This window comes from Haliotis rubra, unplaced genomic scaffold (assembly GCF_003918875.1).
Source record: "Haliotis rubra isolate DU_JTF1 unplaced genomic scaffold, ASM391887v1 Scf525, whole genome shotgun sequence".
NCBI lineage: Eukaryota > Metazoa > Mollusca > Gastropoda > Lepetellida > Haliotidae > Haliotis > Haliotis rubra.
The window spans coordinates 134,462-157,347 of NW_025767219.1; the positions used below are offsets into that span (position 1 = coordinate 134,462).

General features: G+C 36.9%; 1 protein-coding gene across 1 annotated transcript in view; it reads left to right on the top strand.

Moving 5' to 3' along the window:
- Positions 1 to 22,360: 22,360 nt before the first annotated feature.
- LOC124252813 (alpha-(1,3)-fucosyltransferase fut-1-like) overlaps positions 22,361 to 22,886 on the top strand; it is a 29,977-nt gene continuing 29,451 nt past the window's right edge. Inside the window, exon 1 of the mRNA XM_046686487.1 lies at positions 22,361 to 22,485. The gene's annotated coding sequence lies outside the window, so the exon portion shown is untranslated. The remainder of the gene's footprint in view (positions 22,486 to 22,886) is intronic.

Here is a 22,886-nt window from a genome sequence, read left to right on the forward strand (position 1 = left end):
TTGACATTCGATTACTTTTTCGATGCTTGGGGGTATTTTCTCGCTATTTCAAATATTTTCTCGATGCTTCGATTAATTTCTCGCCGCTTTGAGTTTTTTCTTTCACAAAAAGTATTTTCTCGTCACATCAAGTTTCTGAAAATAAAACTTGACATTTTGACTATTTACTCTTTGCGTCGAGTAATTTCCCGTTACTTCAATTATTTTCTCGCTGCTTCGAGTATTTTCTCCTTCCTTCATGTTCAGCATTCTTTCAAAAACATGAAGTAACGAGAAAATACTCGAAGCAACTGGGAAACACTTGATATTTTAAGGTTGTTGTTTTTTTTAAATTTAAAAGAGTGAATCAACGAGAAATACACGAAGCAACGAGAAATTAATCGAAGCAAAGAAGAAATATAGTTGAAGAAACCAAAATTTTTGCTGAAAAAAAACCTATTTTATGCCACAAAAGTGGCTGCATTAGACTTTCGTACCACCCAAAGACCACAATTGTACGGTGTGTTTCTGTCAGCGTTGTTTATATTAGTATTTAATGTTTCTATATGCGTTTATCTTTTAAATAGACCATACTTGTGTTGTTTGAAAGTTGAGAGGTCTTCTTGGTTGCTCCCAAAAGATCGAAACAGAAAAAAATAACAACAACAAAACCTATAAAAAATGAAAAGCCTTTTGCTACGAGAACTTCCATTTATATAGGTTCGTATATTTGAATGAGTGGGTATGGTTTTAGGTCACTATAATCAACATTACAACATCCCGGAGGTGGACGCTTCATGCCTGTGTGGAATCGGAGTTTTCCCACTTACCCAACTCCTATTGTTTCAGTAGAAGAAATCACTAGGCCGTGATAATCCCGTTTAATCCCTTATTTTGTTCCCTGTGAAATAGTACCCGGGACCAAATGTGATCAAATATCAACTACTTTTGAATCAGTGTTTATCTATATATTTATTAATTATATATATACAAGTTACCCAGTTATCCAGTTATACAAGTTATCCATTTATACAACTTAATACAACATCAACATCATATGAAATCATATCACATAATACATCAATATTTCACATCAATACACTTAATATCCAGTTAAAAGAGTCAATGTATGATATTAGAGTTCTGGCACCAGTTGCTATTCTCCGTTCAGGGCAACGTATCTTCTCTTCCTAAGTGGGGGTCTGGCGCCGTTTCTTAACTGTAGAACACATGCCTCTACCCAGGCTTGTTCCGTCTTTAAAAAGTCTACCACAAAAGGCGTAAGAGGCGACTAACGGGATCGGGTGGTCAGGCTCGCTGACTTGGTTGATACATGTCATCGGTTCCCAATTGCGCAGATCGATGCTCATGCTGTTGATCACTGGATTGTCTGGTCCAGACTCGATTATTTACAGACCGCCGCCATATAGCTGGAATATTGCTGAGTGCGGCGTTAAACTAAACTCACTCACTCACTTTAGAAAGTCAATGGACCTTTAAATGTTGGGGTGACTTTCGGCAAACACATCACTCACTTTACGATGCCACCTCTCTACATGCTTTGTTGTCCTTGGACCTTCCTTTAGTGTTGATTGTTTCTCACAGCACTTCCAATGAATGTAAGTATTTCGTCTGGTCTTGATACTGAACTTACAACCCCTGTAGACCAATTACTGACCGCCGCTTCCATTGAGAATGAAACGAGTGTTTACTGGAACGTTTGCCATAGTGCAAAGGAGAAACAAGGAAATCTCCACACTTTATAGTACATGTCGTTGGCATAGTTCACCCAATTAAAATTCAATTTGTAGCAAATGATATGAATATAGTTCACTTAGTTTATCTTCACCGGTGGTCATGAGATTGTTCCGTTTGGCCATGATTGGAGTGCTGGGTGAACTTATGTCACACCCAAAGCAGGGGTAACAAACTCACCCTGCACATCACTGATCCGTAACGGTTAATCTCTTTTAATCCCTCCAGTAAGTTGGGTAAGTGGGAATGAGCCGTGGAATCGAACCATTCGACGAGCCAACACATCAACCACTACGCTACCCCTCTGCCTCTTTTGCTTGGACTTATAAGGATCATAATCCACCAGCTATGATCCGTGCTTTCTCTTGAGAGGGAGAACGTTTTGCTTGTTAGATAACATCGAACGATTACCACAATGATGTTTCACATCTGGCAGCACTGAACTGTGAACATTTGAGATGTGAAGGAAACTCGAGATGTGTTTTCCGTCATAAACTGCAATCTCTATGTTACAAGCGTCTTCCTGCTTCCCAGAGTCTCCAGATTAATATCTTGTAATATCTAGTCTCTGAAATGAACATATTTTACAGAAGAAAACTGTCCATATATAATAGTCATATACAAATTGAAAAGGAAATCTAGACTTGCCACATATTCTTGACTTGCATGGGTTTTTTTGAATATATTTCTTGAAGGGTCTGCATGACTACTTCAAAGTCTCTAGTCTGTCTCACGGCCCCTGAACCACATTATTTTCCATACAGCCTAGCCCTCCCTGCAGTGCTACAATCCTAAATGAAGCAAGTCTAGATTCGCCGAAGGCATCCGGTGGCGCTCATGGCGATAGGTCGCATATAACATCTCCCGAGCGAATCCATCCATATCTGTAACATCATGGCCAACCCAAGAAAAAGCCATAGAGGAAAAGCAGATGCAGAACCCCTAAATCAAGATCAGCAATTAAATTTGGACGCCCAGCCAGCGGCTAAGCAAAAAACCGCAACATGTATCGGAGCTACCTCGACACAGGAAAATGCATCGACCGCCATGTCGGTAAGCATGATCGATGAAATGAAATATTTCATTAGAGACTCATTACAGCAACAAACAAATGAAATCACTTCGAAAATTGACAAAGTGAATGTCGAAGTAGCAAAATTGCAATCAAAAACGGATGATATTCTCCGATCAGTCGAGTTTAACTCTGAACAGATTAATGTAAACAAAGCCGAGATTCAAATGCTCAGAGACGAAATGGACCAGTTACGAAAAGACACTGAATCTAAACTATTGACACAAGAGCTTTATTTTCGCAAGAATAACTTACTGATCTATGGTATACCCGACGAACGAGACCCAGAATCAGCTTGCAGAGATCTTTTCAAGGATCTGGGAATATCACATGCTCACGACGTAAACATTGTGAATATTCATAGACTGCCGCGTCAGAGTACAAATCCTCGTACAGCTGCTTCTCCAAAGCCTATAGTGATCAAATTTGTCAACATGTGTGACAGGCAAGCTATTATCGAAGCCAGTTTCCGTAAGAGTGCCATACTGCGAGAGAGACATGTGTCTATCCGCACTGACCTCCCAGTTCCCTTGAAGAAGATTCGTGGAAAACTGGCCAACAAAGCATATGAATTGAGGCAGAAATACATGGTTCAAACGCGTATTCAGGAAAAGGGAATTGAAATTATACTACAGTGTAGAAAAAACTCAGACCGACCTTGGAAAACAGTGAAACTTGAGGATGACATTGACCAAGCATCATTGTAAGAGCTTGTCGCATTGTGTGTAACTCTCAACTGTTTGTGAAAACCGTGCACTGTGTTCTTTGTTATCTCCTTATACCTTTACAAGAATTCATACGACTGAACTTCATGGAGCACAACTGGGTAACGACTATATAACAATAATCCCTATTGAAGATAAGCAATCGGAAGACTATTGCTATGGATATTTATCAATATATACTATCTTCACAGCTCTCATGAGCAGTTTGTTTATATGTCTATTTTTAGACCCATGTGGGTCCGCGCGATCATGTGACTATTGTTGACATTCGCTACCTCACTGATAGTGACAATGCATTTGGTGTCACCTTCTAATGAAACAACATCTATTACACACAAATATCTCTATCAGTTTTAAGACTATTTTTCTGAATCCTGTATTTTTATATGACTGCCATTTGAGGATGTCAATGATATGCTTTATAGCCGCATGAGTAATACGGTCACTGATCACGTGCTTTGTACCGAATCATGTGACTAGTGTTGACATTCGCTACACTGATAGTGACAATGCATTTGAAGTCTCCGTTTAAAGAAACAGCATGTATTACATTTAAATATCGCTACCACTATTAAGATTTTTTTCTGATCGTGGTATTCATATATGATTACCACTTGAGGATGTGAATGATATATGCTTTTTAACCGCATGTGTAACACGGTCACTGATCACGTGATTTGCACTGAATTACCGAGGCGGTGAGGGACAAGCAAGTATGTTACCAGTTCACGACTGCCTGTTTGCAGTATGGTCTCCAGACCCCATAACGTGAGTTTGTAGCATATAAATATATGTATAGAAGAACAAAACATTCCTGCTGACAATAATTCTTGTATACTGAACGATTTATTAATGTCAAATACTTTCGATACTGTTATCGAACTGACCAGAATCGGAGTTACCTCCCTTATTTGACCTAGTCTTAAGACACCTCTTGTACACAGATCTCTTGTATACATACATTTCTCTATAGAATTTATACCAGATGTTATGAAGATAGTGACACAGCGGCCATTTCCTCAATACTTATTTACTAGAGGATGGATTTGACTTGTGGTAACGCCTTTTTTCAGCTTTTATGTTCTCAGATTTCTTTTATTATCTTGTTTTCTCCAAAAAAAAGATAAACATTCATATCAGTAGGCATTTGAGTTATAATACCAGTACACACATTATGAAGCAATATGGGTGATAAGATAAGAATAGCTTCAGCCAATTGTAGAGGCCTGGCAGAAAAGAGAAAACGTAAAGAAATATTGAACCTTTGGCGTAAAAGAAAGTTTTCAATTATATGCCTGCAAGATATTCATATTTCCAAGGAAGATGAAACTACTATGAGAAATGAATGGGGTCTTCAAAGCATTATAGCACCATATAAATCAAATGCAAGAGGGGTCGCTATTTTATTTAGCAATAATTTGGAAGTAAGTATCCACAAATTCATGACTGACAACAGTGGAAACTATATAATAGCAGATGTAACTATAGAAGGAATAAGAATCACATTGACTAATATATATGGTCCTAATCAAGATCAACCTGATTTTTATAATGCATTATTTCATAAAATTGATGAATTTGAAAATGAATCTCTCATAATATGTGGAGACTGGAACTTAGTTCTTAATCCTTCCATAGACTTAGAAAATTATAAAAATATCAATAATCCAAAAGCAAGAAAAGTAGTGCTAGATAATATAGAAAAGTATGATTTGACAGACATTTGGAGGGAGAGAAATTATGATGTAAAGAAATACACATGGTGGAAAAAAAACCCTAAACAACAGTCCAGACTTGATTTCTTTTTAGTTTCTCAAGATTTAGCAAACATGACAACTGACTGTTCAATACTTCCAGGATATAAATCTGATCATTCAGCAATTACCATGTCTTTTTCTAATCAACTTAATAAGGAACGAGGTGGAGGATACTGGAAACTAAACACATCATTACTTTATAACCAAGAATATGTAAACATAGTCAAGGATATGCTTTTTTGAAACAAAATTAGAATACTGTAACTGCACTGAGGATGAACTAGGTGATATTGAAGATTCTAAACTACAACTTAATATAAGCGACACTTTGTTCTTAGAAACATTTTTAATGAAAGTGAGGGGGAAAACAATATCATTCTCTTCCTACTTAAAAAAAATCAAAACTGAAAAAAGCAAAAATTTAGAAGGAAAAATTTTGGCAATGGAAGAAGAAATCAGAGAAAATTTCCAAACCATATGTGAAACTAAACTTTCTGAACTATCCAAATGTAAATTAGAGTTTGAAAAATTAAAAGAAGATGAAATAAGAGGTATACAGATAAGAAATAGAATTCAGTGGTACGAGGAAGGAGAAAAACCAACCAACTATTTCTGTCATCTCGAAAATAGAAATTATACCAGTAAGCTTATGAATAGTGTTCTCAATGACAAAGGGGAGTAATATCAGATGGTAAGGCTATATTAAATGAACAAAGGCAATTTTATGAAAATCTATACTCATCAGGTGGTAAAATAACAGATAAATATATTAATATATTTGATGATATTATTACACCCAAACTGCACACTGTACAGGCTGAAAATCTTGAGGGTGATATTACTATAGATGAAGTAACACGAGCCGTTAAATCAATGAAAAATAACAAAAGCCCAGGAGTAGATGGTTTCCCAATAGAATTTTTTAATTTTTTCTGGAAAGATCTTCATATTTGGGTTTGTAGATATATATCAGAAGCATTCAGGCAAAATATGTTAAGTCCAACAATAAACAGAGGCGTCATCACATGTATCCCAAAAGCTAACAAAAATAGACAGTTGTTAAAAAACTGGCGCCCAATTTCCCTACTGAATTCTTTGTATAAAATACTCAGCACATGTATAGCCAATAGAATTAAAACAACATTGAATACTCTTATTCATGAAACTCAGACAGGTTTTATACCTGGAAGGTGTATTAGCGAGAACATTAGATTATTATACGACATTATGTTTGAAGCAAAAGTACAAGATAAAAAGGGACTCTTGTTGCTTATTGACTTTGAAAAAGCTTTTGACACTGTCTCTAAAGAATTTATAATTTTAACAATTGGAAAGTTTGGCTTTGGACCCAATATGGAAAAATGGATCAAAATATTAATCAATAATGCTACATCATGTGTTATACAGAATGGTCATTTATCACAATTTTTTGACAATGAAAGGGGCTGTAGACAAGGGGACCCAGTCTCTCCCTATATATTCATCTTAGTGGCTGAAATATTAGGAATAATGATCCGTAACAACGCTGCAATAAAAGGAATTACATTGAATAACACTGAACATAAAATTGGACAGTACGCAGATGATACTGAATTATTTCTCGATGGGCGCGAAGAAAGTTTAAGGGCAGCAACTGACACTCTCAATAATTTCTACAAAATGTCTGGTTTAAGAATAAATATAGATAAAACGAAAGCAGTGTGGATAGGCTCAATGGCAGGTAGTAGCATGATTTTATGCCAGGACCTTAAGCTTGATTGGCATAATGAGGACTTTGATATTCTAGGAATAAGACTTAATCCTAATTTAAATAACCTTTGGGTAATTAATACAAGAAAAAGACTAGAAATTATTAATAGAACTCTAGGGAATTGGAGGAAAAGAAAGTTGACATTAATAGGGAAAATAACTGTTATTAAAACTTTAGCACTTTCATCATTGGTGCATATATTCACCTCACTCCCAAATCCTCCAAAGGAATTCATTGACAAATTAAACAATATATTTTATAAATTCATCTGGAATGATAAGCGGGATAAGATAAAGCGAACGACACTTATTAGAAAATATGAAGAGGGGGGACTCAGAATGGTTAATGTACAGGTATTCATAAACTCTTTAAAACTGTCAGTTTTACATAAATATCTTCAAAATAATAGCAATTCTATCCCTAGTATCTTTCCATTTAAAGATATATTTCTGCTTGGAGCCAATATTGAAAACTATGTCAGTATTATAAATCCCTATTGGAAAGATGTATTGGCTGCATGGGGAATATTCTATAAAACACATCAAACTGATTTTACAGATATTGATCAAATCTTATCTCAACCCTTTGGTTCAATCACCAATTCCAAAATAGTAATTTCATTATAAGACATTGGCATCTCAAAGGTATTCACTCTATAAGAGACTTGTGTAATGATCAAGGTATTTTGCCATTTAGTGAACTTAAGAAAACTTACAAAATTAAAGGCACAATTCTTGACTATTACCAGGTTCTTTCAAATATACCCCAAAATGGAAAGAAACTATAAGAAAGAATTTATTGATTGTTCATAATCATTATCTTAACACATCACTGATAGATTTACTTTCAGCACCAAAGAGATCCAGATATTTCTATGACAAACTTATAACTACTGAAAACCTACCATCAACATGTGAAAATGGCAAAATATCTTTGATATTGCAATTCCATGGCAAGATATTTTAGAAAATATAGAAGATGTACAAAAGATACCAAATTGATTGACTTCCAGTTTAAATTTATCCACAATATTGTCTACACAAAGAAAGAATTATTGAGAATGAAATTAGTAGATGATGAACTTTGCTCATTTTGTAATTTAATGTCAGAAAATTTGATACATGTTTATTGGGAATGTGAATGTGTGAAAACGTTCTGGCTGAAAGTGAAAGAATATATTGAAGATAAATCATCAGAAACTTTTACCCTTACAAAATATACAGTCTTAATTGGCGGATATAATAACGACCTTATGAATCACATACTTCTTGCCAGTAAAAAATATATCCATATATCAAGTATTAAAAAAAATAAATTATCACTGGATACATTTGTAAAAATATTGAGTGATATCTTCAAGACAGAAAAGTTTATTGCCAGTAAGAATCAAAACATATTACAATTTGACAGAAAATGGTCATCTCTACTGCACACATTCCCAGCCTAATGAAGATCCCAATATGTGTAATGCCAACCCATATGAATTTCTCTCCTACGGTGTACAAGTGTTGTTGCATCATGTGCTTTGTATACATGTATCTACTGATTTTGAATGAATAAAAAAAGTTGGGAACCGATGAAATGTGTCAACCAAGTCAGCGAGCCTGACCACCCAATCTCATTAGTCACCTCTTACGACAAGCATGGGTTACTGAAGGCTCATTCTAACACGGACCTTCACGGGTCAAGGGTTACAAGAGTATTTGAAGAGTAGTTTGTTTGAAGAGTATTTCAGTTCAGATTGGTTCCGCTTACAGTGTGTGTATATGTGTGTGTGTGTGTGTGGGGGCGACGTTACTCAGAGTTCTGAAACATTTACCATTTAAGTGACAGGTATGCTGCTAAACATTATAACGAATGTTAGACGGAGAGAATCTGGGATTCAATCATAAGATTATGTCAAATCTAAATTACGATGATGAATAGACAGCAGTGCAACTAGTGAGTGAGTGAGTGAGTGAGGTTCAACACAGCTTTGAACACTATTTTAGCTATATCACTGAGAGTCAAACTTATTGTCGGAGGTAAGCATTTTCCACTTTGGTGAAAACTGCTGAAAAAAAAGTTTGGAGTGGTCAATGACGTATAATCAGGATACAAAACCAATGATGACAGGTTTCTGGCGTGCCCAAGGGAGACAACCCTGCACGCACAATGCGCCACCAGAGACGTGTCACGGGCGCCTCACCAGTGCTCCAAAACATACAACTAAATGAAAGGTGTTTATCTTGCCACTCACAAATATTTTAACCAAATCAGACCTCTTACAATTAAGCCTGGAGCAGGCAAACCTCTGCTCGAAATGTTAGCAACGAGCAATGTTAAAGTCTACCCCCATTTTAATCGAATCTACAGCGCACAAGGGGTATAATGGGGCCTATTCCGACTCCGGATTCCAACAAACCAACAAAGGCGGCCAAACAAAAGAGAGACAAAAGCCCAGCACAGTGAAGCCAGTACACGTTTATGATTAAATATGAATAGCAATGAAGCAGAACAGTTCCCAGAGGTAAATGCAATCATAACCAACTCGGAGCAACACAAAGCGGTAACCACGCTGACAGCAAAGCTTCGCCCGGAATGCACATGTCACAAGCTGGATAATGATTTCAAAGGCCACATGTCCTGATATTACTCCCAGATGAGTCCAGACAAGCTTGTGATATAATTTAACATGCATTAAAGGGAGTATAGTACCCGGGGCATATTGTCATTTCTGGAAGATTTGATTCACGTCGACCGTCTACACGGAAATTTCATGAGTTATTTTGATCCCATGATGATTATTCATCAAACACAGGTATCACACCGGAATACTGACATGTACCAACGCGGATCTGCTTTCGCCCTTAAAGGTCACATGCAACCAAAAAATAAAACATAATTAAAACACAATAATCACTTATTCATGACATATAATATGCATTGCTGGTTATGAAAAAACATAAAAACAAAATTATAAGCGTACAATCGCAAATCAAAAGTGCAATATTTTGTACTTGGGTTTACTTCCCAAGAAACGAAGCAGCCGGGATACCGAACCCAGTCAGAGCGGGTGGGTGTGCACTCAAGTGTAACGGCTGGTTCATTTGCAGATGCCCTCATTGTGTGTGTATATATAGAGCTGTTGGGTTTTGTAAATACATGCTCATTTTTGTGTATAACATTTTGCAATCAACAGACATCATAACATGTCATGTGTACAAGTGTCACACCTGCCTGTCTGTGTAATTACATAATGTGACGGAGACCGAACTCGGGCCATAAATCAATGCGTTTTGTTTATGGTGTATAGCCTGATTGGTGTTAAAGAACAAATAAACGTTGTTTTTTTGTACTCTTTTAACTATTACATATGAAAGATTTGTGGTTTAACTTATGCGGAACACCAAATTCATTCTTAAAAAACTTGTGGTTAATTAATACCGAGCGATTAAAAGTTGTCAAAAAGTCGCCTGCTTCACTCTCGCCCGCCAACGAATTGAATGTGGTCAGTGATTGAAATTGTGTATTGAATATTGTCATTAGCAGACGGGCGGGCAGACACATAGGTGCCAATAAAACAGACATTGAGTTTTGTCTGTGACAACGACATATCTATATCACAGTTAGAAATTCTGTCGACGCTAAATAATGACATTGCTTTTAAGTATCGAACTGAGAAAGTGACTCCGTAAGAAGAACGTGTGGTGAAATAGACAAATGAAATTATATAAAGAGTTAAATCGGTAATCTACTGTAATAACATATAAAAAGCTCGTGCCTGTGAAATATCAACAAAACAGTAGAAAAATAGCTCACACCAAAGCCTTCACCGAATATTCACCGGACAACCCGCTTCCAACCTCCGCGAACCTATTTCACTGCGCATGTGCTATGATCGCAGCTCAGCTGTTGAAACCACTTCAATTCCCCCAAGCGCTGGGGGAAAGTTAGTAAAACGTTTGAACTACGATTTCGCGCGGGTTTTTTTCATCGCGTTATTTTTAAGTTGAATTTGCATTTTTGATGATTTGTTTCGGTAAGTCCATACCGAAAGGTATCAGAATCTGCAAAGTTGTGTTTTACGTTGCATGTGACCTTTAACAAATATTGATCATGTTAACATATGAACAATTGAATAAGTTTATGACATTTTTCAATACGATATTAGTGACGTATTTTTGGTTTAGCAACTTAGATTGTTTTCCGAATCCGAATTGAATTAAGTTACTGATTGCATTGTTTAAGTACACATCTTTTTATTTTAAAAAAGCGAAGCACAGTAACCCTTAACCACCGTGTTGATTTATAGCTGGGTCCCGATCCACAAAGCATTCGTAACGTTGCGACCTGTCGTAACTTTGTCGCATTTCATAAATTTACGAATGTCTGATATAGAATCTATTTGTTTGCACTGTGATATGAATGTTGTAGAAAATGAATACCATGTTTTCTTTATCTGTAATAGATATTCTCTACTCCGTAATGAATAATTGTCTATCAAAAAATATTGTAAAATTAGATTAACTTTGCAACAAATATTAAACACACATGATGTAAATATATTACGTTTAACATCTATATATCTGCTAAAAATATTTAGCTTAAGATCTTCTTAATGTAATTTTGGTCATGTGACATCGATTGTTTATCTTACAACACAATTGTACTATCGGCCATTTGGCCTAAAATACGGAATAAAATTTGATTGATACTGAATGTCGTAGCGCTACGAACGTTTAGTCGATCGGGCCACCTGGGAGCCTATGGTAAAATGAAGAGTTATGATTGATCGTTACGTTACGAACGCTTGGCGGATCGGGACCCTGGACCTTAACTGGACATTCTTTATAGGCGCAAGAGCATAGACCCCCTTTAAATATAGCCAAGCACCAATGAACCATGGGTCTCAATCCTGAACGAAAGAATGAAATACGGTTGTTAAGCTGTAATTGAATGGCGCCTGTGGGGACGGGAGTAACTTCATAAATATGCTAATAATGTTTGTCAGCACCAACGATACCCGTCTTAGTCTGGAGAAACGGGTGGTTTTTGCAAGGATTAACTGTGCGGGATGATATCTGTTAGACGTTTGTTAAAGGTAGGTTTAACATACATATGTATTTCAAATGAGTGACACTGTATACTGTGTCTTTGGTTTTAGGAAGTGTGAATGCTTGTCGTTCTGTGAAAGGTAGACTCGTGACACGGTTTTCGCTTCTAAACGAACTGAATTCATTTTTGTGTGTCTTTTTCTCATTTTCGTTATAAACTGTGATTATGTTGTGGTTTTGTATCGTAGAATTTCAATTATAAGGTGGTATTTCAGTTAACATCGCAATAATTTTCGTTCATGACATGAAATCACTGATGCGGCTTAACGTAATATGCACTCACACATTTATCTAACATGTGTTTGATATTCATCGCAGTCATATACAATTTTTCAACGCCCTACATTTACTAATTACATTATTGCGTTCCTCATATACTCAGCCCATAAATATAGGTCAAAGGGAATTTTCTGAGCAGGTGTATTGGTTTCAGATAGCATGGTAATGTACATATGTTCACGCTATAATCAGGCAGCTCTTGGTTCAGGGAGAATCTGATATGTGTCTGCAAGCCACGGCTTACGTTCTGTTTGTTTGTTGATCTGTTCGGGATGACTTTGACAAGCCGACTAGTTGATATGTTGTGCCCCTGTCGCCCTTGAATCGAGATTGTCTTTGACCTTAGAGTGAGTGAGTTTAGTTTTACGCCGCTTTGAGCAATATTGCAGCAATATCACGGCGGGGTACCAGAAATGAGCTTCACACATTGTGCCCTTGTGGGGAATCGAACCCGGGTTTTCGACATGACGAGCGAACGCTTTTATCACAAGGTTATCCCACCATCCCCGTAGAGCTTAGAGCTTAGAGCTCAAAGCTTAGAGCTACACAACTTGAGGTGTATGTGAAGGCAAGTGATCATCTGCGGGCTAAAACACGATCAATGCAACAAAGCGATATTAACGCTACCACTGTCCTTCGTCTGCGCTAAAGTATGTGAGTTACCATCATCTTGATGCCGCTGTACAAGCGATCTTAGCACAAAGGCCACGGTAGCCCCATACGTTCACAAAGACTTAGAGCTAAGGTTGATTTGAGAACCCAATAACCAAATAGACCGAGGGCTCCGTTCCTGAGAGCGGTCTTAAAGTTATGTCGTAACAAAATAACATTAGCGTTACGACTGTCGTAAGTCTGAATTAAAGTATGGGAGTTACGATCACTAAACTAAAACTAAAAAATGAGAACTAAAAACGGTGTTGTGCAACTGGTCCAGGGCTCCAACGAAGTCATTTCTAAAGTCATTTTCTATGAAATATTGTACACCCAAACAAAAAGCATATTTCTTTGTACTTTGGAGGTCAATGGCTTCAGCAAATATGAAATTGCTTTGATGTCATGTGACCTATTCGTAGAAGTAGGTCTGTATACATATAATGCTATGGTTAAGCTCGACGTGGAAGGTATCTGCTTTGTATTCGCCTTGTGTCGTGCTTTTCAATGTCGGTGTAAGCTTATGGTAATGCTCTGACTGCATTCTCTGAGGTGCACTCTACGATTGTTAATACATACAATATATCAATGATAATACTACGATGACAGGCCAACAAGGGCTTGTAACGCTAAAAACTGCCATCAAGGTATATACTGTCACTGACGGGGTCTTAGTACTATATCAAAGGATCCTTTTATATAGTACTAAGACCCCGTCAGTGACAGTATATACCTTGATGGCAGTTTTTAGCGTTACAAGCCCCTGTGGACAGTCAGGGAAAGCCACATTTCACAAATCACTATTGCCGTGAAGGCCACATTTCAATTACATGGCTGTAGCCGGTAAAGCCACATTTCCAATAGATTAATTAATGAATGGATTACCGTAACCGGTAAAAGAGTCTCCCTTAGATGCTAGTAATCTAAATATTGATGTACCGGCGCTATCCATCTAAAAATTGGTGTCCTGTTGTCATTAATCTAAATATTGGTGTCCTGTTGCTATTAATCTAAATATTGATGTCCTGGTGATGTTAATCTAAATATTGGTGTCATGATGTTGTTAATCTAAATATTGGTGTCCTGTTGCTGTTAATCTAAATACTGGTGTCCTGTTCCTGTTAATCTAAATATTGGTGTCCTGTAGCTGTTAATCTAAATATTGGTGTCCTGTTGCTATTAATCTAAATATTGGTGTCCTGTTGCTATTAATCTAAATATTGGTGTCCTGTTGCTATTAATCTAAATACTGGTGTCCTGTTGCTGTTAATCTAAATATTGGTGTCCTGTTGCTATTAATCTAAATATTGGTGTCCTGTTGCTATTAATCTAAATATTGGTGTCCTGTTGCTGTTAATCTAAATATTGGTGTCCTGTTGCTATTAATCTAAATATTGGTGTCCTGTTGCTATTAATCTAAATATTGGTGTCCTGTTCCTGTTAATCTAAATATTGGTGTCCTGTTGCTATTAATCTAAATATTGGTGTCCTGTTGCTATTAATCTAAATATTGGTGTCCTGTAGCTGTTAATCTAAATATTGGTGTCCTGACACTATTAATCTAAATATTGGTGTCCTGTTGCTATTAATCTAAATATTGGTGTCCTGTTGCTGTTAATCTAAATATTGGTGTCCTGTTGCTATTAATCTAAATATTGGTGTCCTGTTGCTATTAATCTAAATATTGGTGTCCTGTAGCTGTTAATCTAAATATTGGTGTCCTGATACTATTAATCTAAATATTGGTGTCCTGTTGCTATTAATCTAAATACTGGTGTCCTGTTGCTATTAATCTAAATATTGGTGTCCTGTTGCTGTTAATCTAAATATTGGTGTCCTGTTGCTGTTAATCTAAATATTGGTGTCCTGTTGCTATTAATCTAAATATTGGTGTCCTGTTGCTATTAATCTAAATATTGGTGTCCTGTTGCTGTTAATCTAAATATTGGTGTCCTGTTGCTATTAATCTAAATATTGGTGTCCTGTTGCTATTAATCTAAATATTGGTGTCCTGTTGCTATTCATCTAAATATTGGTGTCCTGTTGCTATTAATCTAAATATTGGTGTCCTGTTGCTATTAATCTAAATATTGGTGTCCTGTAGCTGTTAATCTAAATATTGGTGTCCTGTTGCTATTAATCTAAATATTGGTGTCCTGTTCCTGTTAATCTAAATATTGGTGTCCTGTTGCTATTAATCTAAATATTGGTGTCCTGTTGCTGTTAATCTAAATATTGGTGTCCTGTTGCTATTAATCTAAATATTGGTGTCCTGTTGCTATTAATCTAAATATTGGTGTCCTGTAGCTGTTAATCTAAATATTGGTGTCCTGATACTATTAATCTAAATATTGGTGTCCTGTTGCTATTAATCTAAATACTGGTGTCCTGTTGCTATTAATCTAAATATTGGTGTCCTGTTGCTGTTAATCTAAATATTGGTGTCCTGTTGCTGTTAATCTAAATATTGGTGTCCTGTTGCTATTAATCTAAATATTGGTGTCCTGTTGCTATTAATCTAAATATTGGTGTCCTGTTGCTGTTAATCTAAATATTGGTGTCCTGTTGCTATTAATCTAAATATTGGTGTCCTGTTGCTATTAATCTAAATATTGGTGTCCTGTAGCTGTTAATCTAAATATTGGTGTCCTGATACTATTAATCTAAATATTGGTGTCCTGTTGCTATTAATCTAAATATTGGTGTCCTGTTGCTATTAATCTAAATATTGGTGTCCTGTTGCTATTCATCTAAATATTGGTGTCCTGTTGCTATTAATCTAAATATTGGTGTCCTGTTGCTATTAATCTAAATATTGGTGTCCTGTAGCTGTTAATCTAAATATTGGTGTCCTGATACCATTAATCTAAATATTGGTGTCCTGTTGCTATTAATCTAAATATTGGTGTCCACGACAGTAGCAAATACAAGATATACACTACCGTAGAACTGATACCCAATACACTCTGGGCTTCACTAAGCTTAATTGATATCTTGATTTTGCTGTTTGTCAATATTGTCAATGGGTTAGATTCTATTCCTACTCTCCTTGATGTAAAATATAATCGTTCAGCAAAATCTTTTCGGTGACCTTAACACCGTACACACCACAGTTCAGCTGCAGCTGAAATCGCGATCGTGGGTTCGAATGTCAGTGAGTGAATGGGTGAGTTTAGGTTTAAGCCACTTTAGCAATAAAGCGATGTAAGTCAAACACATTTACTGTATAACTAAATGATGCAGTAAATGTGTTACTTGCATCGCTTTGGGTTTCCACCAGGTACTTAAGCCATTTTATAAATCATAATATTGTCCAATCGGAACGAAAAGTCACGCACGAGCCATGAAACAATATATTTGACTAAGATTCAGTTTTGTTGTTCGGGCAGGTGGTTCTGATCTCGTTAACTTGTTTAAAGGTCACATGCAACCAAAAAATCAAACATAATTAAAACACAATTATCACTTATTCATGACATATAATATGCATTGCTGATTATGAAAAAAAAAATAAACATAATTATAAGCGCATAATCGCAAATCAAAAGTGCAATATTTTGTACTTGGGTTTACCTCCCTCGAAACGAAGCAGCCGGGATACCGAACCCAGTCAGAGCGGGTGGGTGTGCTCTCAATTGTAACGGCTGGTTCATTTGCAGATGCCTTCACAGCTACTTGTGTGTATATATATAGAGACATGTTGGGTTTTGTAAATACATGCTCATTTTTTTTTGTGTATAACATTTTGCAATCAACAGACATCATAACATGCCATGTGTTTAAGTATCACACCTGCCTGTCTGTGTAATTACATAATGTGACAGAGACCGAACTCGGGCCATAAATCAATGCGTTTTGTTTATGGTGTATAGCCTGATTGGTGTTAAGTTCAAATTGCATGTGGTCAGTGATCGCAGCTGTGTATTGAATATTGTCATTAGCAGACAGGCAGGCAGACACACAGGTGTCAATAAAACAAGACATTGAGTTTTGTCTGTGACAGCGACATATCTATATCACAGTTAGAAATTGTGTCAATGCTAAATAATGACATTGCTTTTAATATCGAACTGAGAAAGTTTCTCGGTAAGAAGAACGTGTGGTGAAATAGGCTAATGAAATTATATAAACAGTTTATTTACTGTCATAACATATAAAAAGCTCGCGCCTGTGAGATATCAACAAAACATTATGAAAATAGCTCAAACCAAAGCCTTCACCGAGTATTCACCAGACAGCCCGCTTCCAAGTTGCGCGAACCTATTTCACTGCGCACGTGCTATGAGCGCAGCCTAGCCGTTGAAACCCGTATTCCCCAGAAAAGTCTGGGGAAAATTAGTGAAACGTTTGAACTCCGATTTCGCGCGGTTTTTTTCATCGCGTTATTTTTTAACTTTATAAGTTGAATTTGCATTTTTGACGCTTTGTTTCGGTATGTCCATACCGAAAGGTATCAGAATCTGCAAAGTTGTGTTTTACGTTGCATGTGACCTTTAAAGAACCACTAAACTTTGTTTTTTGTTACTCTTTTAACCATTACATATGAAAGATTTGTGGTTAGTCTTATGCGGAACACCAAATTTATTCTTTGAAAACTTGTGGTTAATTAATACCGAGCGATTAAAAGTGGCCAAAAAGTCGCCTGCTTCCCTCTCGCCCGCCAACGAAACCACAGACAGGTTACGTAACTCTGTCGCCAGAGCGCTGCAGTGACGTCATATGAGGAACGATTTTCAGTTAGTTGTATAGAAAGTGTGTAGCACGCTCATCATTTTGATGATTTCTCGACATGAACGACGACATGCCGAATCGTTGCTTTGTCGTCAATTGCTCCTAGGGGTCGGGTGATGGTGTCACCATGCACAGATTTCCACAGGATCCCGCAGTTCGTGCTAAATGGGTTATGTTTGTGAGTGCGAAGCGAGCGTTGTGGAAGCCTGAAACGATATCTTACTTGTGTTCAGATCGCTTCACGGAAGTTAAAGAATCAAAACTACTTACTAGTTATAGTAAAATATGTATATGATTGATGTCCATAAAGATTTTCCATAACACAACTTGTAACATAACGATTTCTTCCTCGGAAGTGAGGTTGTGGTCGAAGTAACAATAATATTGTAAGTAGTATTATATTGACACCCACCTCGCTGCCAGGAGAGAAATTGTTATGTTATACGCTATGTCATGCAAAATCCTATTGGCCATCAATAAAATACATATTTTACTACCAGTAGAAAGTAGTTTTGATTTTGTAACTCGGTGAAAACAAACCTAAATAGCATTTATCCACAGACCGGCGGATGTTCCCGACAGGGCGCCGCCATTTTTTGAAAATCGTAAAGTCTGTTAGAATTAATGAGATTATAGTTTGTTTTCATCAAGTTAGAAAATCAAAACTACTTTCTACTCGTAGTTAAATATGTATTGGAATCATAACCAAAAGGATTTTGCATGACACAACTTATAACACATTTTGAAACTAAATAAAAAGCTGACGATCTGCTGATACTTATAGTGAATTTATAACAGAACTGTAATATCTAGACATTTTATAGTTTGCCAATGTGAATCATAATTCGCACACACACCCTAGTGTATGTTTTCTGTCTCATTACACTTCACGGCGAAAACAATGATTCTGTTGAATGCTACGACAAATGATTAAAATACAAAATGCAAATATTAAAATTAAAACAGATTAAAGTTATAGGAACAATATCAGGCCATTACCTTGTTTGAGGAATGTATCCATCAATATCCACAAAACTGTTCCAAATGATGTGTCTTTTAACAGTTTAATATACGAAAAAGGTATTTCAGGTATTGGTGTAAAGTCTCATTGGTCACCCAAGATAGCACACCTGGCAACTAATTGCATAATGTCCGCCTTTCATTAAAAACAGTAATTTAGTTAGCCAATAATGGGCAATCAATCAATGTATTGCCGGTTAATCCTTTGAAAGAAGGACGTTGTTTTTACGCAGACACCGACACGGCAGAGTGTATTCAGTATAGATTAGTAAATCTACATACATAAACACTACCTTTTGACAATTCCGCTGTGTAAGATAAAAGTAATTAATCAATCAGCGTGTTATCGGTTAATCCTTTGATCGATGTTCATAATGTTGAATATTTACTCCAGACACAAGAAATGCCAAATGGGAACCTTTGTCGGGTAATCTAAGTGTGTTACCACTAATTATACCTGTTATAAATTCATTAACTGACCATCAAGTGAATGATGACAAACAACATGTGTAGGTTTATACCACCTAACACGGGTTACAACAAGGGAGTATTAATTGCTGTATTGCATGTGAAAACTTATGGGCCGACACTGTTTTGAGAATACAAACAGATTTTTACATGACATGATTAAATATCGAGGTAAAAAAACACAGAAATGGGATCAATTTGGATCAGTCATTATACAAATAGGGCCTAACGACACCAATCAATTGTGACAGAAGCGTCTATGAAAACAAGTTGTAACTCGGAAACTAGGCAAAGCAGGAGACAAAATTAAATGCCAGTAGATTGTGAGAACATATAGCTTTCATTTTCCACAACAATTGTCACGATTTCAGGTTTATACAAGCCTTTAAACAAGATAATTTACCCCCTAAAATGTAGATGAATTCTGCATCAGCCCTCAAAGCTATTCCTCATATGACGTCACAGAGTCGCGCCGCTCTGATTGGTTGAAATTTCGTTCGCGGGTGAGAATTGTGCACTGTTGTCAAAAAGGTCGATTTAAGTCAATTAAAGGTCGAAATGAGTAGTTTTAATGACGGGGTTTCATTTATAACGATGCCAGTTAGTGATTTATGTATTTTTACCCCCTAGGGTTTATGTGACCTTTAAATGGATTTTAGCCACCATTTTAGACTCCTTATATCTTATATCACCACTCTGCTTGTTTGGGTCCACTTGTACACGTAGACAATATACAACGTCATTGCAAAAGTGTTTCTTTAGTCCTGACCAAATGCTTTTATGATCTCTTAGGAGCAGTAACAGTGTTATCCAGTGATTAGTAGGACACCTCCACCCTCCAGAATTTCTTTTCGATATGGAACTGGCCACAGAATTTATCAGGTTACTAAAAGCACTGTTTACCCCACAGTTGAAACGGTGTCCACATGTTCAAAGACTAGTCTGTCATACAGACCTGAAACATATATACCCAATGTAGCCCATGGAAATGAATGTGTGGCAAGTCAAGATTACCACAGTTTCAGGATAATGAAAATGAAGAAAATGCCTGGGCTCCTTTTTATTGTATTCTATTTTATTTAAATCTGTAACGTATGTTCATTTCAGAGACTAGCTGTTCGTCTAGTTCATAGATCATATGTATGAGTATCAACAACGTGGTCTAATGGACGTTGACCAGTACTGAGTGAGTGAGTTTAGTTTAACGCCGCACTCAGCAATATTCCAGCTATATGGCGGCGGTCTGTAAATAATCGAGTCTGGACCAGACAATCCAGTGATCAACAGCATGAGCATCGATCTGCAAAACTGGGAACCGATGACATGTGTCAACCAAGTCAGCGAGCCTGACCACCCAATCCCGTTAGTCGCCTCTTCCGACAAGCAGGGGTTACTGAAGGTTCATTCTAACCCGGATCTTCACGGGTTGACCAGTATTGGTGTTCAACATGGTCAAGGTATGCACAATGGGTGATAAGGCTGGGTGTATCATATTACCTGCTTTTGATGCTATTTCTACATTTGGTTCAGGAGTATAATCAGAAACTAATTGCGAAATGGAATAAAGAACTGGTCGTGACACTTTTTAAATATAAATGTACCAGTGAAAAGCAGACCCAACCGCTAGCACTGACATTCTGTCATATGATGATTAGATTGCCGGACCGAACTCCCTACCATACACATACCACGCACTAGTTTTCTTAACCCCCATATACTTAAACATAAGGTTGCCGTTTGGTAGCCCAGTAGTTAAAGCGTTCGCCTGTCACACCGAAGGCCACACCGAAGGCCCGGGTTTGATTCCGTGTACGTGTGCGGCGCGATATTGCTCGAATTTTGCTAAAAAAACATACTCATTCTCCTACACATGAAAGAAATCGTTATATGTTTCATATATTTGTTGATGAAATACCTCATATATTGAAACATATCACCAATGCTTCTTGACAACCACACCGTTAAGAATAGAAACATTTGTTATTCAAAGGACAAATAGTATTCCTCCCTTCACATTAATTTAAATATTGAACAAATCTAATAACATAGTTATTGTGGCAGTAGTTTGAGTTCGAATTAGTGACCAATGTTTATATTTGCTGTGTTTGCATTATATCAATACAATGCCATTTCAGAGACATTAGGCATGTTCACAAGGTGGACAAACACAAATATAAACATACTGTTAAGTTCTACGTAGGAGATACTAAGTCCTAAGAGATACTAAATCCTACGTAGGATTTAGTATTTCCCACTAAATGAGATGGTACGTCCTATGAGATACTACGTACTACGTAGGAGATACTAAGTCCTATGTAGGAGATACTAAGTCCTATGTAGGAGATACTAAGTCCTATGTAGGAGATACTACGTACTACGTAGGAGATACTAAGTCCTTCGAGGAGATACTAAGTCCTATGTAGGACATACTAAGTCCTATGTAGGAGATATTAAGTCCTATGTAGGAGATACTAAGTCCTATGTAGGACATACTAAGTCCTATGTAGGAGATACTAAGTCCTATGTAGGACATACTAAGTCCTATGTAGGAGATATTAAGTCCTATGTAGGAGATACTAAGTCCTATGTAGGACATACTAAGTCCTATGTAGGAGATACTAAGTCCTATGTAGGAGATATTAAGTCCTATGTAGGAGATACTAAGTCCTATGTAGGAGATACTAAGTCCTATGTAGAACCAACTAAGTCCTATGTAGGAGATAAGTTTAAGTCGTATGTAGGAGATAAGTTTAAGTCGTATGTAGGAGATACTATGTCCCACATAGGAGATATTGAGACAAAAAGTCACAGAACTACGCTACGGTATATCAATACATTTATTGCATCGCAAATAAAAATCGATGAACACAGTTTTGTCTCTTTCTATTTCCTTCTCCGCAATACGATGTTTTAACGCAGCTCAAACAGAAGCAGTATGCACATATTCAAACCGACCAGTGTTGTAATACAGCAATTGACATCCGTGAATAATAAATCCGATAAAGTAATTCTATAACGGCCGGGGTGTAACAGGCCAGGTACTGTGTAGCTTTTGTACAGGGACGTCAGGCTTTTGTGTAACCTTTGCTACGGTTCAGTATGACAAGATTGATATCTGCATACTTCGAGTATGTTACCTAACAGATGCGTGGTTATGTGGCAGAGAATATGTGCAGCAAACGGTGAGATCTGTCGTTTTAAGGTAGGTTTTACAAATCAAATATTTTTCATTCCCTTTCATCTTGCTGAACTGCACAACGTGACGATCTGGATTAGAATTGATCTTCAGTTACCGATTCTTGTCGTAAGAGGCGACTATCGGGATCGGATGGTGAGGCTCGCTGACTTGGTTGATCATCGTATCCCAATTGCGTAGATGGTCTACTCCCATTTGTGAGAACTCCCAATTGTGAGATTCCCAGTTATGAGACAGTGGAATTTCGTAGAGCACTTCTTTAGTTGTTTGCCATTGGGTGTTATGTCTCTCAGGTGTTTGTCATTGGGTGTTATGTATTTAAGTTGTTTGTCATTGGATGTTATGTCTCTTAGGTGTTTGTTATTGGGTGTTATATATTTTAGTTGTTTGTCATTGGGTGTTATGTA